Raw genomic sequence first — 15,768 nt, 5'->3', positions numbered from 1 at the left:
GATCTTTTGGGGCACTCCTGGGTCCCCTCCTGAACTCTGGGGTCCTTTGGGGCACTCGTGGGTCCCATCAGAACTCCTGGGTTCCCTCCTGAACTCTGGATACTTTGGGGCACTCCTGGGTCCCCTCCTGAACTCTGGATCCTTTGGGGAACTCCTGGGTTCCCCCCTGAAATCCTGGGTCTTTTCGGGCACTGCTGGGTCAGCTCCTGAATTCCTGTGTGGGTCCCCTCCTGATCTCCTGGGTGGGTCCCCTCCTGAACTCCTGGGTGGGTCCCCTCCTGAACTCCTGGGTCCTTTGGGGCACTCTTGGGTCCCCTCAGAACTCCTGGGTTCCCCACTGAACTCCTGGGTCCTTTGGAGCACTACCGTCCCCTTCTGAACTCCTCGGCATGTCCCCTCCTGAATTCTTCAGTCCCTCCCTGAACTCCTGGGCGGGTCCCTCCTGAACTCCTGGGCGGGTCCCTCCTGAACTCCTGGGCGGGTCCCTCCTGAACTCTGGATCCTTTAGGGCACTCCTGGGTCCCCTCCTGAACTCCTGGGTCCCCTCCGAACTGCTGTGTTCCCCCCTTAACTCCTGGGTCCTTTGGGGCACTCCTGGGTCCCCTCCTGAACTCTTGGGTCCTTTGGTTAACTCTTGGGTCCCCTCAGAACTCCTGGATTCCCCCCTGAACTCCTGGGTCCTTTGGGGTACTCCTGGGTCCCCTCCTGAACTCCTGGGCGGGTCCCTCCTGAGCTCCTGGGCGGGTCCCCTCCTGAACTCCTGGACGGGTCCCCTCCTGATCTCTTGGGTCCGCTCCTGAACTCTGGATCCTTTGGGGCATTCCTGGGTCCCCTCCTGAACACTGGATCCTTTGGGGCACTCCTGGTCCCCCTCCTGAAATCCTGAATGGGTCACCTCAGAACTCCTGGGTCCCCTCCTGAAGTCCTGGGTGGGTCCCACCATAAAGTCCTGGGTGGGTCCCTCCTGAACTCCTGGGCTTGTAACCTCCTGAACTCCTGGGCTGGTCCCCTCCTGAACTCTGGATCCTTTGGGGCACTACTGGGTACCCCCCCTGAACTCCTGGGTCCTTTGGGGCACTGCTGGGTCCCCTCCTGAACTCCTGGGTGGGTCCCCTCCTGAACTCCTGGGTGGGTCCCCTCCTGAACTCCTGGGTCCTTTGGGGCACTCCTGGGTCCCCTCAGAACTCCTGGGTTCCCCACTGAACTCCTGGGTCCTTTGGGGCACTCCTGGTCCCCCTTAAGCTCTTGGGTCCTTTGGGGAACTCTTGGGTCCCCTCAGAACTCCTGGGTTCACCCCTGAACTCCTGGGTCCTTTGGGACACTCCTGGGCCTCCTCAGTACTCGTGGGTTCCCCCCTGAACTCCTGGGTCATTTGGGGCACTGCTGGGTTCCCTCCCGAACTTCTGGGTGGGTCCTCTTCTGAATTCCTGGGCGGGTCCCCTCCTGAACTCTGGATCCCTTGGGGCACTCCTGGGTCCCCTCTGAACTCCTGTGTTCCCCCCTGAACTCCTGGGTCCTTTGGGGCACTGCTGGGTCCCTTCCTGAACTCTGGGGTGGGTCCCCTCCTGAACTCTGGATCGTTTGGGGCACTCCTGGGTCCCCTCCTGAACTCTTGGGTCCTTTGGTGAACTCTTGGGTCCCCTCAGAAATCTTGGTGTCCCCCCTGAACTCCTGGCTCCTTTGGGGTACTCCTGGGTCCCCTCCTGAACTCTTGGGTCCCCTTCTATGCTCTTGGGTCCCACCCTGAACTCCTAGGTCGCCTCCTGAACTCCTGGGTCCTTTGGGGCACTCCTGGTCCCCCCCTGAACTCCTGGGTGGGTCCCTCCTGAACTCTGGATCCTTTGGGGCACTCCTGGGTCCCCTCCTTAACTCCTGTGTTCTCCTCCTGAACTCCTGGGTCATTTGGGGCACTGCTGGGTCCGCTTTCGAACTCCTGTGTGGGTCCCCTTCCGAACTCCTGGGTCCCCTCCTGAACTCTGGGGTCCTTTGGGGCACTCCTGGGTCCCATCAGATCTCCTGGGTTCCTTCCTGAACTCTGGATCCTTTGGGGCACTCCTGGGTCCCCTCCTGAACTCTGGATCCTTTGGGGCACTCCTGGGTCCCCTCAGAACGCCTGGGTTCCCCCCTGAACTCCTGGGTCCTTTGGGGCATTCCTGGGTCCCCTCCTGAACTCTAGATCATTTGGGGCACTCCTGGGTCCCCTCCTGAACTCCTGGGTCCTCTCCTGATCTCTTGGGTTACCCCCTGAACTCCTAGGTCCCCTCCTGAATTCTTCAGTCCCTCCCTGAACTCCTGGGCGGGTCCCTCCTGAACTCCTGGGCGGGTCCCTCCTGAACTCCTGGGCGGGTCCCTCCTGAACTCTGGATCCTTTGGGGCACTCCTGGGTACCCTCCTGAACTCCTGGGTCCCCTCCGAACTGCTGTGTTCCCCCCTGAACTCCTGCGTCCTTTGGGGCACTGCTGGGTCCCCTTTCGAACTCCTGTGTGGGTCCCCTTCCGAACTCCTGGGTCCCGTCCTGAACTCTGGGGTCCTTTGGGGCACTCCTGGGTCCCATCAGATCTCCTGGGTTCCTTCCTGAACTCTGGATCCTTTGGGGCAGTCCTGCGTCCCCTCCTAAGCTCTTGGGTCCTTTGGGGCACTCCTGGGTCCCCTCCTGAACTCCTGGGTCCTTTGGGCCACTCCTGGTCCCCCTCCTGAACTCCTGGGTCCCCTCCTGAACTCTGGATCCTTTGGGGCAGTCCTGCGTCCCCTCCTAAGCTCTTGGGTCCTTTGGGGCACTCCTGGGTCCCCTCCTGAACTCCTGGGTCCTTGAGGGCACTCCTGGTCCCCCTCCTGAACTCCTGGGTCCCCTCCTGAACTCTTGGGTCCCTTCCTGAACTCTGGATCCTTTGGAGCACTCCTGGGTCCCCTCCTGAACTGTGGATTCTTTGGGGCACTCCTGGGTCCCCTCCTGAACTCTGGATTCTTTGGGGCACTCCTGGCTTCCCCCCTGAACTCCTGGGTCCTTTGGGGCACTGCTGGGTCCCCTCCTGAACTCCTGGGTGGGTCCCCTCCTGAACTCCTGGGTGGGTCCCCTCCTGAACTCCTGGGTCCTTTGGGGCACTCCTGTTCCCCCTTCTGAACTCTTCGGTCCCCTCCTGAACTCCTTGTCCCCTCCTGAACTCTTGGGTCCCCTCCTGAACTCTAGATCCTTTGGGGCACTCCTGCGTCCCCTCCTAAGCTCTTGGGTCCTTTGGGGAATTCTTGGGTCCCCTCAGAACTCTTGGGTTCACCCCTGAACTCCTGGGTCCTTTGGGGCACTCCTGGGTCAACTCAGTACTCTTGGGTTCCCCCCTGAACTCCTGGGTCATTTGGGGCACTGCTGGGTTCCCTCCCGAAATCCTGGGTGGGTCCTCTCCCTGAACTCCTGGGCGGGTCCCCTCCTGAACTCTGGATCCTTTGGGGCACTCCTGGGTCCCCTCCTGAACTCTGGATCCTTTGGGGCACTCCTGGTCCCCCTCCTGAACTCCTGAATGGGTCCCTTCAGAACTCCTGCGTCCCCTCCTGAAGTCCTGGGTGGGTCCCGCCATGAAGTCCTCTGTGGGTCCCTCCTGAACTCTTGGGTCCCCTCATGAACGCTGGATCCTTTGGGGCACTCCTGGGTCCCCTCCTGAACTCTAGATCCTTTGGGGCACTCCTGGGTTCCTCCCTGAACTCCTGGGTCCTTTGGGGCACTTCTGGGTCCCCTCCCGAACTCCTGGATCCCCTCCTGAACTCTTGGGTACTTTGACGCACTCTTGGGTCCCCTCAGAACGCCTGGGTTCCCCCCTGAACTCCTGGGTCCTTTGGGGCATTCCTGGGTCCCCTCCTGAACTCTGGATCCTTTGGGGCACTCCTGGGTCCCCTCCTGAACTCTGGATCCTTTGGGGCACTCCTGGCTTCCCCCCTGAACTCCTGGGTCCTTTGGGGCACTGCTGGGTCCCCTCCTGAACTCCTGGGCGGGTCCCCTCCTGAACTCCGGGGCGGGTCCCCTCCTGAACTCCTGGGCGGGTCCCCTCCTGAACTCCTGGGCGGGTCCCCTCCTGAACTCCTGGGCGGGTCCCCTCCTGAACTCTGGATCCTTTGGGGCACTCCTGGGTCCCCTCCTGAACTTTTGGGTCCTTTGGGGTACTCCTGGTCCCCCTCCTGAACTCCTGAATGGGTCCCCTCAGAACTCCTGGGTCCCCTCCTGAAGTCCTGGGTGGGTCCCGCCATGAACTCCTGGGTGGGTCCCTCCTGAACATTTGGGTCCCACCCTGAACTCCTGGAACTTTTGGGGCACTCCTGGTCCCCCTCCTGAACCATTGAATGGGTCTCTCCTGAACTCCTGAATGGGTCCCTCCTGAACTCCTGGCTCCCCTCAGAACTCCTGGGTCACCTCCTGAAGTCCTGGGTGGGTCCCGCCATGAAGTCCTCTGTGGGTCCCTCCTGAACTCTTGGGTCCCCTCATGAACGCTGGATCCTTTGGGGCACTCCTGGGTCCCCTCCTGAACTCTGGATCCTTTGGGGCACTCTTGGGTCCCCTCATGAACGCTGTATCCTTTGGGGCACTCCTGGGTCCCCTCCTGAACTCTGGATCCTTTGGGGCACTCTTGGGTCCCCTCCTGAACTCTAGATCCTTTGGGGCACTCCTGGGTTCCCCCCTGAACTCCTGGGTCCTTTGGGGCACTGCTGGGTCCCCTCCTGAACTCCTGGCTGCGAGCCCTCCTGATCTCTTGGGTGCCCTCCTGATCTCTTGGGTCCTGTGGGGCACTCCTGGGTCCCCTCAGAACTTCTGGGTTCCCCACTGAACTCCTGGGTCCTTTGGGCCACTCCTGGTCCCCCTCCTGAACTCCTGGGTCCCCTCCTGAACTCTGGATCCTTTGGGGCAGTCCTGCGTCCCCTCCTAAGCTCTTGGGTCCTTTGGGGGAACTCCTGGGTCCCCTCCTGAACTCCTGGGTCCTTGAGGGCACTCCTGGTCCCCCTCCTGAACTCCTGGGTCCCCTCCTGAACTCTTGGGTCCCTTCCTGAACTCTGGATCCTTTGGGGCGCTCCTGCGTCCCCTCCTAAGCTCTTGGGTCCCTTGGGGGACTTCTGGGTCCCCTCCCGAACTCCTGGGTCCCATCCTGAACTCTGGATCCTTTGGAGCACTCCTGGGTCCCCTCCTGAACTCTGGATTCTTTGGGGCACTCCTTGGTTCCCCCCTGAACTCCTGGGTCCTTTGGGGCACTGCTGGGTCCCCTCCTGAAGTCCTGGGTGGGTCCCCTCCTGAACTCCTGGGTGGGTCCCCTCCTGAACTCCTGGGTGGGTCCCCTCCTGAACTCCTGGGTCCTTTAGGGCACTCCTGTGTCCCCTCAGAACTCCTGGGTCCTTTGGGGCACTCCTGTTCCCCCTTCTGAACTTTTCGGTCCCCTCCTGAACTCCTGGGTCCCCTCCTGAACTCCTTGTCCCCTCCTGAACTCTTGGGTCCCCTCATGAACTCTGGATCCTTTAGGGCACTCCTGGGTCCCCTCCTAAGCTCTTGGGTCCTTTGGGGAATTCTTGGGTCCCCTCAAACTCTTGGGTTCCCCCCTGAACTCCTGGGTCATTTGGGGCACTGCTGGGTTCCCTCTCGAAATTCTGGGTGGGTCCCCTCCCTGAACTTTTGGGCGGGTCCCCTCCTGAACTCCTGGGCGGGTCCCCTCCTGAACTCCTGGGCGGGTCCCCTCCTGAACTCTGGATCCTTTGGGGAACTCCTGGGTCCCCTCCTGAACTCCTGAATGGGTCTTCTTAGAAATCCTGGGTCCCCTCCTGAAGTCCTGGGTGGGTCCCGCCATGAACTCCTGGCTGGGTCCCTCCTGAACTCCTGGCTGGGTCCCTCCTAAACTCCTGGCTGGGTCCCTCCTGAACTCCTGAATGGGTCCCTCCTGAACTCCTGAATGGGTCCCTCCTGAACTTTTGGGTCCCACCCTGAACTCCTGGATCATTTGGGGGACTCCTGGTCCCCCTCCTGAACCATTGAATGGGTCCCTCCTGAACTCCTGAATGGGTCCCTCCTGAACTCCTGGGTCCCCTCAGAACTCCTGGGTCCCCTCCTGAAGTCCTGGGTGGGTCCCCTCCTGAACTCCTGGCTGCGTGCCCTCCTGATCTCTTGGGTCCTTTGGGGCACTCCTGGGTCCCCTCAGAACTCCTGGGTTTCCCACTGAACTCCTGGGTCCTTTGGTGCACTACTGGTCCCCCTCCTGAACTCCTGGGTCCCCTCCTGAACTCCTGGGTCCTTTGGGGCACTCCTGCGTCCCCTCCTAAGCTCTTGGGTCCTTTGGGGAACTCTTCGGTGCCCTCAGAACTCTTGGGTTCACTCCTGGGTCCTTTGGGGCACTCCTGGGTCTCCTCAGTACTCTTGGGTTCCCCCCTGAACTCCTGGGTCATTTGGGGCACTGCTGGGTTCCCTCCCGAACTCCTGGGTGGGTCCCTCCTGAACTCCCGGTCCCCTCCTGAACTCTGGGGTCCTTTGGGGCACTCCTGGGTCCCATCAGAACTCCTGGCTTCCCTCCTGAACTCCTGGGCGGGTCCCCTCCTGAACTCCTGGGCGGGTCCCCTCCTGAACTCCTGGGCGGGTCCCCTCCTGAACTCCTGGGTGGGTCCCTCCTGAACTCCTGGGTGGGTCCCTCCTGAACCTTTGGGTCCCACCTTGAACTCCTGGATCCTTTGGGGCACTCCTGGTCCCCCTCCTGAACCATTGAATGGGTCCCTCCTGAACTCCTGAATGGGTCCCTCCTGAACTCCTGAATAGGTCCCTCCTGGTCTCCTGAATGGGTCCCTCCTGAACTCCTGGTTCCCCTCCTGAAGTTGTGGGTGGTTCCCGCCATGAAGTCCTCTGTGGGTCCCTCCTGAACTCTTGGGTCCCCTCCTGAACGCTGGATCCTTTGGAGCACTCTTGGGTCCCCTCCTGAACTCTGGATCCTTTGGGGCACTCCTGCGTCCCCTCCTAAGCTCTTGGGTCCTTTGTGGAACATTTGGGTCCCCTCAGAACTCCTGGGTTCACCCCTGAACTCCTGGGTCCTTTGGGGCACTCCTGGGTCTCTTCAGTATTCTTGGGTCCCACCCTGAACTCCCGGGTCATTTGGGGCACTGCTGGGTTCCCTCCCGAACTCCTGGGTGGGTCCCCTCCCGAACTCCTGGGTCCCCTTGAGAACTCTTGGGTACTTTGAGGCACTCCTGGGTCCCCTCAGAACGCCTGGGTTCCCCCCTGAACTCCTGGGTCCTTTGGGGCATTCCTGGGTCCCCTCCTGAACTCTGGATCCTTTGGGGCACTCCTGGGTCCCCTCCTGAACTCCTGGGTCCTCTCCTGATCTCTTGGGTCCCCTCCTGAACTCCTAGGTCCCCTCCTGAATTCTTCAGTCCCTCCCTGAACTACTGGGCAGGTCCCTCCTGAACTCCTGGGCGGGTCCCTCCTGAACTCCTGGGCGGGTCCCTCCTGAACTCTGGATCCTTTGGGGCACTCCTGGGTACCCTCCTGAACTCCTGGGTCCCCTCCGAACTGCTGTGTTCCCCCCTGAACTCCTGCGTCCTTTGGGGCACTGCTGGGTCCCCTTTCGAACTCCTGTGTGGGTCCCCTTCCGAACTCCTGGGTCCCCTCCTGAACTCTGGGGTCCTTTGGGGCACTCCTGGGTCCCATCAGATCTCCTGGGTTCCTTCCTGAACTCTGGATCATTTGGGGCACTCCTGGGTACCCTCCTGAACTCCTTGGTCCCCTCCGAACTGCTGTGTTCCCCCCTGAACTCCTGCGTCCTTTGGGGCACTGCTGGGTCCCCTTTCGAACTCCTGTGTGGGTCCCCTTCCGAACTCCTGGGTCCCCTCCTGAACTCTGGGGTCCTTTGGGGCACTCCTGGGTCCCATCAGATCTCCTGGGTTCCTTCCTGAACTCTGGATCCTTTGGGGCACTCCTGGGTCCCCTCCTGAACTCTGGATCCTTTGGGGCACTCCTGGGTCCCCTCCTGAACTCCTGGGTCTTTTGGGGCACTCCTGGGTCCCCTCCTGAACTCTGGATCCTTTGGGGCACTCCTGGGTTCCCCCCTGAACTCCTGGATCCTTTGGGGCATTCCTGGGTCCCCTCCTGAACTCTGGATCCTTTGGGGCACTCCTGGGTCCCCTCCTGAACTCTGGATTCTTTGGGGCACTCCTGGCTTCCCCCCTGAACTCCTGGGTCCTTTGGGGCACTCCTGGTCCCCCTCCTGAACTCCTGAATGGGTCCCCTCAGAACTCCTGGGTCCCCTCCTGAATTCCTGGGTGGGTCCCGCCATGAACTCCTGGGTGGGTCCCTCCTGAACTTTTGGGTCCCACCCTGAACTCCTGGGTCCTTTGGGGCACTTCTGGGTCCCCTCCTGAACTCCTGAATGGGTCCCCTCAGAACTCCTGGGTCCCCTCCTGAAGTCCTGGGTGGGTCCCACCATGAACTCCTGGGTGGGTCCCTCCTGAACTTTTGGGTCCCACCCTGACCTCCTGGATCTTTTGGGGCACTCCTGGTCCCCCTCCTGGAACATTGAATGGGTCCCTCCTGAACTCCTGAATGGGTCCCTCCTGAACTCCTGGGTCCCCTCCTGAAGTCCTGGGTGGGTCCCGCCATGAAGTCCTCTGTGGGTCCCTCCTGAACTCTTGGGTCCCCTCATGAACGCTGGATCCTTTGGGGCACTCCTGGGTCCCCTCCTGAACTCTGGATCCTTTGGGGCACTCTTGGGTCCCCTCCTGAACTCTAGATCCTTTGGGGCACTCCTGGGTTCCCCCCTGAACTCCTGGGTCCTTTGGGGCACTGCTGGGTCCCCTCCTGAACTCCTGGCTGCGAGCCCTCCTGATCTCTTGGGTGCCCTCCTGATCTCTTGGGTCCTTTGGGGCACTCCTGGGTCCCCTCAGAACTTCTGGGTTCTCCACTGAACTCATGGGTCCTTTGGGCCACTCCTGGTCCCCCTCCTTAACTCCTGGATCCCCTCCTGAACTCTGGATCCTTTGGGGCAGTCCTGCGTCCCCTCCTAAGCTCTTGGGTCCTTTGGGGCACTCCTGGGTCCCCTCCTGAACTCCTGGGTCCTTGAGGGCACTCCTGGTCCCCCTCCTGAACTCCTGGGTCCCCTCCTGAAGTCCTGGGTGGGTCCCGCCATGAAGTCCTCTGTGGGTCCCTCCTGAACTCTTGGGTCCCCTCATGAACGCTGGATCCTTTGGGGCACTCCTGGGTCCCCTCCTGAACTCTGGATCCTTTGGGGCACTCTTGGGTCCCCTCCTGAACTCTAGATCCTTTGGGGCACTCCTGGGTTCCCCCCTGAACTCCTGGGTCCTTTGGGGCACTGCTGGGTCTTCTCTTGAACTCCTGGCTGCGAGCCCTCCTGATCTCTTGGGTGCCCTCCTGATCTCTTGGGTCCTTTGGGGCACTCCTGGGTCCCCTCAGAACTTCTGGGTTCCCCACTGAACTCCTGGGTCCTTTGGGCCACTCCTGGTCCCCCTCCTGAACTCCTGGGTCCCCTCCTGAACTCTGGATCCTTTGGGGCAGTCCTGCGTCCCCTCCTAAGCTCTTGGGTCCTTTGGGGCACTCCTGGGTCCCCTCCTGAACTCCTGGGTCCTTGAGGGCACTCCTGGTCCCCCTCCTGAACTCCTGGGTCCCCTCCTGAACTCTTGGGTCCCTTCCTGAACTCTGGATCCTTTGGAGCACTCCTGGGTCCCCTCCTGAACTGTGGATTCTTTGGGGCACTCCTGGGTCCCCTCCTGAACTCTGGATTCTTTGGGGCACTCCTGGCTTCCCCCCTGAACTCCTGGGTCCTTTGGGGCACTGCTGGGTCCCCTCCTGAACTCCTGGGTGGGTCCCCTCCTGAACTCCTGGGTGGGTCCCCTCCTGAACTCCTGGGTCCTTTAGGGCACTCCTGGGTCCCCTGAGAACTCCTGGGTTCCTCATTGAACTCCTGGGTCCTTTGGGGCACTCCTGTTCCCCCTTCTGAACTCTTCGGTCCCCTCCTGAACTCCTTGTCCCCTCCTGAACTCTTGGGTCCCCTCCTGAACTCTAGATCCTTTGGGGCACTCCTGCGTCCCCTCCTAAGCTCTTGGGTCCTTTGGGGAATTCTTGGGTCCCCTCAGAACTCTTGGGTTCACCCCTGAACTCCTGGGTCCTTTGGGGCACTCCTGGGTCAACTCAGTACTCTTGGGTTCCCCCCTGAACTCCTGGGTCATTTGGGGCACTGCTGGGTTCCCTCCCGAAATCCTGGGTGGGTCCTCTCCCTGAACTCCTGGGCGGGTCCCCTCCTGAACTCTGGATCCTTTGGGGCACTCCTGGGTCCCCTCCTGAACTCTGGATCCTTTGGGGCACTCCTGGCTTCTCCCCTGAACTCCTGGGTCCTTTGGGGCACTCCTGGTCCCCCTCCTGAACTCCTGAATGGGTCCCTTCAGAACTCCTGCGTCCCCTCCTGAAGTCCTGGGTGGGTCCCGCCATGAACTCCTGGGTGGGTCCCTCCTGAACTTTTGGGTCCCACCCTGAACTCCTGGATCTTTATGGGGCACTCCTGGTCCCCCTCCTGAACCATTGAATGGGTCCCTCCTGAACTCCTGAATGGGTCCCTCCTGAACTCCTGGCTCCCCTCAGAACTCCTGGGTCCCCTCCTGAAGTCCTGGGTGGGTCCCGCCATGAAGTCCTCTGTGGGTCCCTCCTGAACTCTTGGGTCCCCTCATGAACGCTGGATCCTTTGGGGCACTCCTGGGTCCCCTCCTGAACTCTGGATCCTTTGGGGCACTCTTGGGTCCCCTCCTGAACTCTAGATCCTTTGGGGCACTCCTGGGTTCCTCCCTGAACTCCTGGGTCCTTTGGGGCACTTCTGGGTCCCCTCCCGAACTCCTGGATCCCCTCCTGAACTCTTGGGTACTTTGACGCACTCTTGGGTCCCCTCAGAACGCCTGGGTTCCCCCCTGAACTCCTGGGTCCTTTGGGGCATTCCTGGGTCCCCTCCTGAACTCTGGATCCTTTGGGGCACTCCTGGGTCCCCTCCTGAACTCTGGATCCTTTGGGGCACTCCTGGCTTCCCCCCTGAACTCCTGGGTCCTTTGGGGCACTGCTGGGTCCCCTCCTGAACTCCTGGGCGGGTCCCCTCCTGAACTCCGGGGCGGGTCCCCTCCTGAACTCCTGGGCGGGTCCCCTCCTGAACTCCTGGGCGGGTCCCCTCCTGAACTCCTGGGCGGGTCCCCTCCTGAACTCTGGATCCTTTGGGGCACTCCTGGGTCCCCTCCTGAACTTTTGGGTCCTTTGGGGTACTCCTGGTCCCCCTCCTGAACTCCTGAATGGGTCCCCTCAGAACTCCTGGGTCCCCTCCTGAAGTCCTGGGTGGGTCCCGCCATGAACTCCTGGGTGGGTCCCTCCTGAACATTTGGGTCCCACCCTGAACTCCTGGAACTTTTGGGGCACTCCTGGTCCCCCTCCTGAACCATTGAATGGGTCTCTCCTGAACTCCTGAATGGGTCCCTCCTGAACTCCTGGCTCCCCTCAGAACTCCTGGGTCACCTCCTGAAGTCCTGGGTGGGTCCCGCCATGAAGTCCTCTGTGGGTCCCTCCTGAACTCTTGGGTCCCCTCATGAACGCTGGATCCTTTGGGGCACTCCTGGGTCCCCTCCTGAACTCTGGATCCTTTGGGGCACTCTTGGGTCCCCTCCTGAACTCTAGATCCTTTGGGGCACTCCTGGGTTCCCCCCTGAACTCCTGGGTCCTTTGGGGCACTGCTCGGTCCCCTCCTGAACTCCTGGCTGCGAGCCCTCCTGATCTCTTGGGTGCCCTCCTGATCTCTTGGGTCCTGTGGGGCACTCCTGGGTCCCCTCAGAACTTCTGGGTTCCCCACTGAACTCCTGGGTCCTTTGGGCCACTCCTGGTCCCCCTCCTGAACTCCTGGGTCCCCTCCTGAACTCTGGATCCTTTGGGGCAGTCCTGCGTCCCCTCCTAAGCTCTTGGGTCCTTTGGGGGAACTCCTGGGTCCCCTCCTGAACTCCTGGGTCCTTGAGGGCACTCCTGGTCCCCCTCCTGAACTCCTGGGTCCCCTCCTGAACTCTTGGGTCCCTTCCTGAACTCTGGATCCTTTGGGGCGCTCCTGCGTCCCCTCCTAAGCTCTTGGGTCCCTTGGGGGACTTCTGGGTCCCCTCCCGAACTCCTGGGTCCCATCCTGAACTCTGGATCCTTTGGAGCACTCCTGGGTCCCCTCCTGAACTCTGGATTCTTTGGGGCACTCCTTGGTTCCCCCCTGAACTCCTGGGTCCTTTGGGGCACTGCTGGGTCCCCTCCTGAAGTCCTGGGTGGGTCCCCTCCTGAACTCCTGGGTGGGTCCCCTCCTGAACTCCTGGGTGGGTCCCCTCCTGAACTCCTGGGTGGGTCCCCTCCTGAACTCCTGGGTCCTTTAGGGCACTCCTGTGTCCCCTCAGAACTCCTGGGTCCTTTGGGGCACTCCTGTTCCCCCTTCTGAACTTTTCGGTCCCCTCCTGAACTCCTGGGTCCCCTCCTGAACTCCTTGTCCCCTCCTGAACTCTTGGGTCCCCTCATGAACTCTGGATCCTTTAGGGCACTCCTGGGTCCCCTCCTAAGCTCTTGGGTCCTTTGGGGAATTCTTGGGTCCCCTCAAACTCTTGGGTTCCCCCCTGAACTCCTGGGTCATTTGGGGCACTGCTGGGTTCCCTCTCGAAATTCTGGGTGGGTCCCCTCCCTGAACTTTTGGGCGGGTCCCCTCCTGAACTCCTGGGCGGGTCCCCTCCTGAACTCCTGGGCGGGTCCCCTCCTGAACTCTGGATCCTTTGGGGAACTCCTGGGTCCCCTCCTGAACTCCTGAATGGGTCTTCTTAGAAATCCTGGGTCCCCTCCTGAAGTCCTGGGTGGGTCCCGCCATGAACTCCTGGCTGGGTCCCTCCTGAACTCCTGGCTGGGTCCCTCCTAAACTCCTGGCTGGGTCCCTCCTGAACTCCTGAATGGGTCCCTCCTGAACTCCTGAATGGGTCCCTCCTGAACTTTTGGGTCCCACCCTGAACTCCTGGATCATTTGGGGGACTCCTGGTCCCCCTCCTGAACCATTGAATGGGTCCCTCCTGAACTCCTGAATGGGTCCCTCCTGAACTCCTGGGTCCCCTCAGAACTCCTGGGTCCCCTCCTGAAGTCCTGGGTGGGTCCCCTCCTGAACTCCTGGCTGCGTGCCCTCCTGATCTCTTGGGTCCTTTGGGGCACTCCTGGGTCCCCTCAGAACTCCTGGGTTTCCCACTGAACTCCTGGGTCCTTTGGTGCACTACTGGTCCCCCTCCTGAACTCCTGGGTCCCCTCCTGAACTCCTGGGTCCTTTGGGGCACTCCTGCGTCCCCTCCTAAGCTCTTGGGTCCTTTGGGGAACTCTTCGGTGCCCTCAGAACTCTTGGGTTCACTCCTGGGTCCTTTGGGGCACTCCTGGGTCTCCTCAGTACTCTTGGGTTCCCCCCTGAACTCCTGGGTCATTTGGGGCACTGCTGGGTTCCCTCCCGAACTCCTGGGTGGGTCCCTCCTGAACTCCCGGTCCCCTCCTGAACTCTGGGGTCCTTTGGGGCACTCCTGGGTCCCATCAGAACTCCTGGCTTCCCTCCTGAACTCCTGGGCGGGTCCCCTCCTGAACTCCTGGGCGGGTCCCCTCCTGAACTCCTGGGCGGGTCCCCTCCTGAACTCCTGGGTGGGTCCCTCCTGAACTCCTGGGTGGGTCCCTCCTGAACCTTTGGGTCCCACCTTGAACTCCTGGATCCTTTGGGGCACTCCTGGTCCCCCTCCTGAACCATTGAATGGGTCCCTCCTGAACTCCTGAATGGGTCCCTCCTGAACTCCTGAATAGGTCCCTCCTGGTCTCCTGAATGGGTCCCTCCTGAACTCCTGGTTCCCCTCCTGAAGTTGTGGGTGGTTCCCGCCATGAAGTCCTCTGTGGGTCCCTCCTGAACTCTTGGGTCCCCTCCTGAACGCTGGATCCTTTGGAGCACTCTTGGGTCCCCTCCTGAACTCTGGATCCTTTGGGGCACTCCTGCGTCCCCTCCTAAGCTCTTGGGTCCTTTGTGGAACATTTGGGTCCCCTCAGAACTCCTGGGTTCACCCCTGAACTCCTGGGTCCTTTGGGGCACTCCTGGGTCTCTTCAGTATTCTTGGGTCCCACCCTGAACTCCCGGGTCATTTGGGGCACTGCTGGGTTCCCTCCCGAACTCCTGGGTGGGTCCCCTCCCGAACTCCTGGGTCCCCTTGAGAACTCTTGGGTACTTTGAGGCACTCCTGGGTCCCCTCAGAACGCCTGGGTTCCCCCCTGAACTCCTGGGTCCTTTGGGGCATTCCTGGGTCCCCTCCTGAACTCTGGATCCTTTGGGGCACTCCTGGGTCCCCTCGTGAACTCCTGGGTCCTCTCCTGATCTCTTGGGTCCCCTCCTGAACTCCTAGGTCCCCTCCTGAATTCTTCAGTCCCTCCCTGAACTACTGGGCAGGTCCCTCCTGAACTCCTGGGCGGGTCCCTCCTGAACTCCTGGGCGGGTCCCTCCTGAACTCTGGATCCTTTGGGGCACTCCTGGGTACCCTCCTGAACTCCTGGTTCCCCTCCGAACTGCTGTGTTCCCCCCTGAACTCCTGCGTCCTTTGGGGCACTGCTGGGTCCCCTTTCGAACTCCTGTGTGGGTCCCCTTCCGAACTCCTGGGTCCCCTCCTGAACTCTGGGGTCCTTTGGGGCACTCCTGGGTCCCATCAGATCTCCTGGCTTCCTTCCTGAACTCTGGATCCTTTGGGGCACTCCTGGGTCCCCTCCTGAACTCTGGATCCTTTGGGGCACTCCTGGGTCCCTTCCTGAACTCCTGGGTCTTTTGGGGCACTCCTGGGTTCCCCCCTGAACTCCTGGGTCCTTTGGGGCACTGCTTGGTCCCCTCCTGAACTCCTGGGTGGGTCCTACCCTGAACTCCTGGGTCCTTTGGGGCACACCTGGTCTCCCTCCTGAACCATTGAATGGGTCCCTCCTGATCTCCTGAATGGGTCCCCTCAGAACTCCTGGGTCCCCTCCTGAAGTCCTGGGTGGGTCCCGCCATGAAGTCCTCTGTGGGTCCCTCCTGAACTCTTGGGTCCCCTCCTGAACGCTGGATACTTTGGGGCACTCCTGGGTCCCCTCCTGAACTCTGGAACCTTTGGGGCACTCTTGGGTCCCCTCCTGAACTCTGGATGCTTTGGGGCACTCCTGGGTTCCCCCCTGAACTCCTGGGTCCTTTGGGGTACTGCTGGGTCCCCTCCGGAACTCCTGGGTGGGTGCCCTCCTGATCTCTTGGGTCCTTTGGGGCACTCCTGGGTCTCCTCAGTACTCTTGGGTTCCCCCCTGAACTCCTGGGTCATTTGGGGCACTGCTGGGTTCCCTCCTGAACTCCTGGGTGGGTCCCTCGTGAACTCCTGGGCGGGTCCCCTCCTGAACTCCTGGGCGGGTCCCCTCCTGAACTCCTGGGCGGGTCCCCTCCTGAACTCCTGGGCGGGTCCCCTCCTGAAACTCCTGGGTGGGACCCCTCCTGAACTCGTGGATGGGTCCCCTCCTGAACTCCTGGGACCTTTGGGGCACTCCTGGGTCTCCTCAGTACTCTTGGGTTCCCCCCTGAACTCCTGGGTCATTTGGGGCACTGCTGGGTCCCCTCCTGAACTCCTGGGCGGGTCCCCTCCTGAACTCCTGGCCGGGTCCCCTCCTGAACTCTGGATCCTTTGGGGCACTCCTGGGTCCCCTCCTGAACTCCTGGGTCCTTTGGGGCACTCCTGGTCCCCCTCCTGAACTCCTGG

Source organism: Patagioenas fasciata, chromosome 7 (genome assembly GCF_037038585.1).
Source record: "Patagioenas fasciata isolate bPatFas1 chromosome 7, bPatFas1.hap1, whole genome shotgun sequence".
Taxonomy (NCBI): Eukaryota; Metazoa; Chordata; class Aves; order Columbiformes; family Columbidae; genus Patagioenas; species Patagioenas fasciata.
This window is presented reverse-complemented; position numbering follows the sequence as displayed.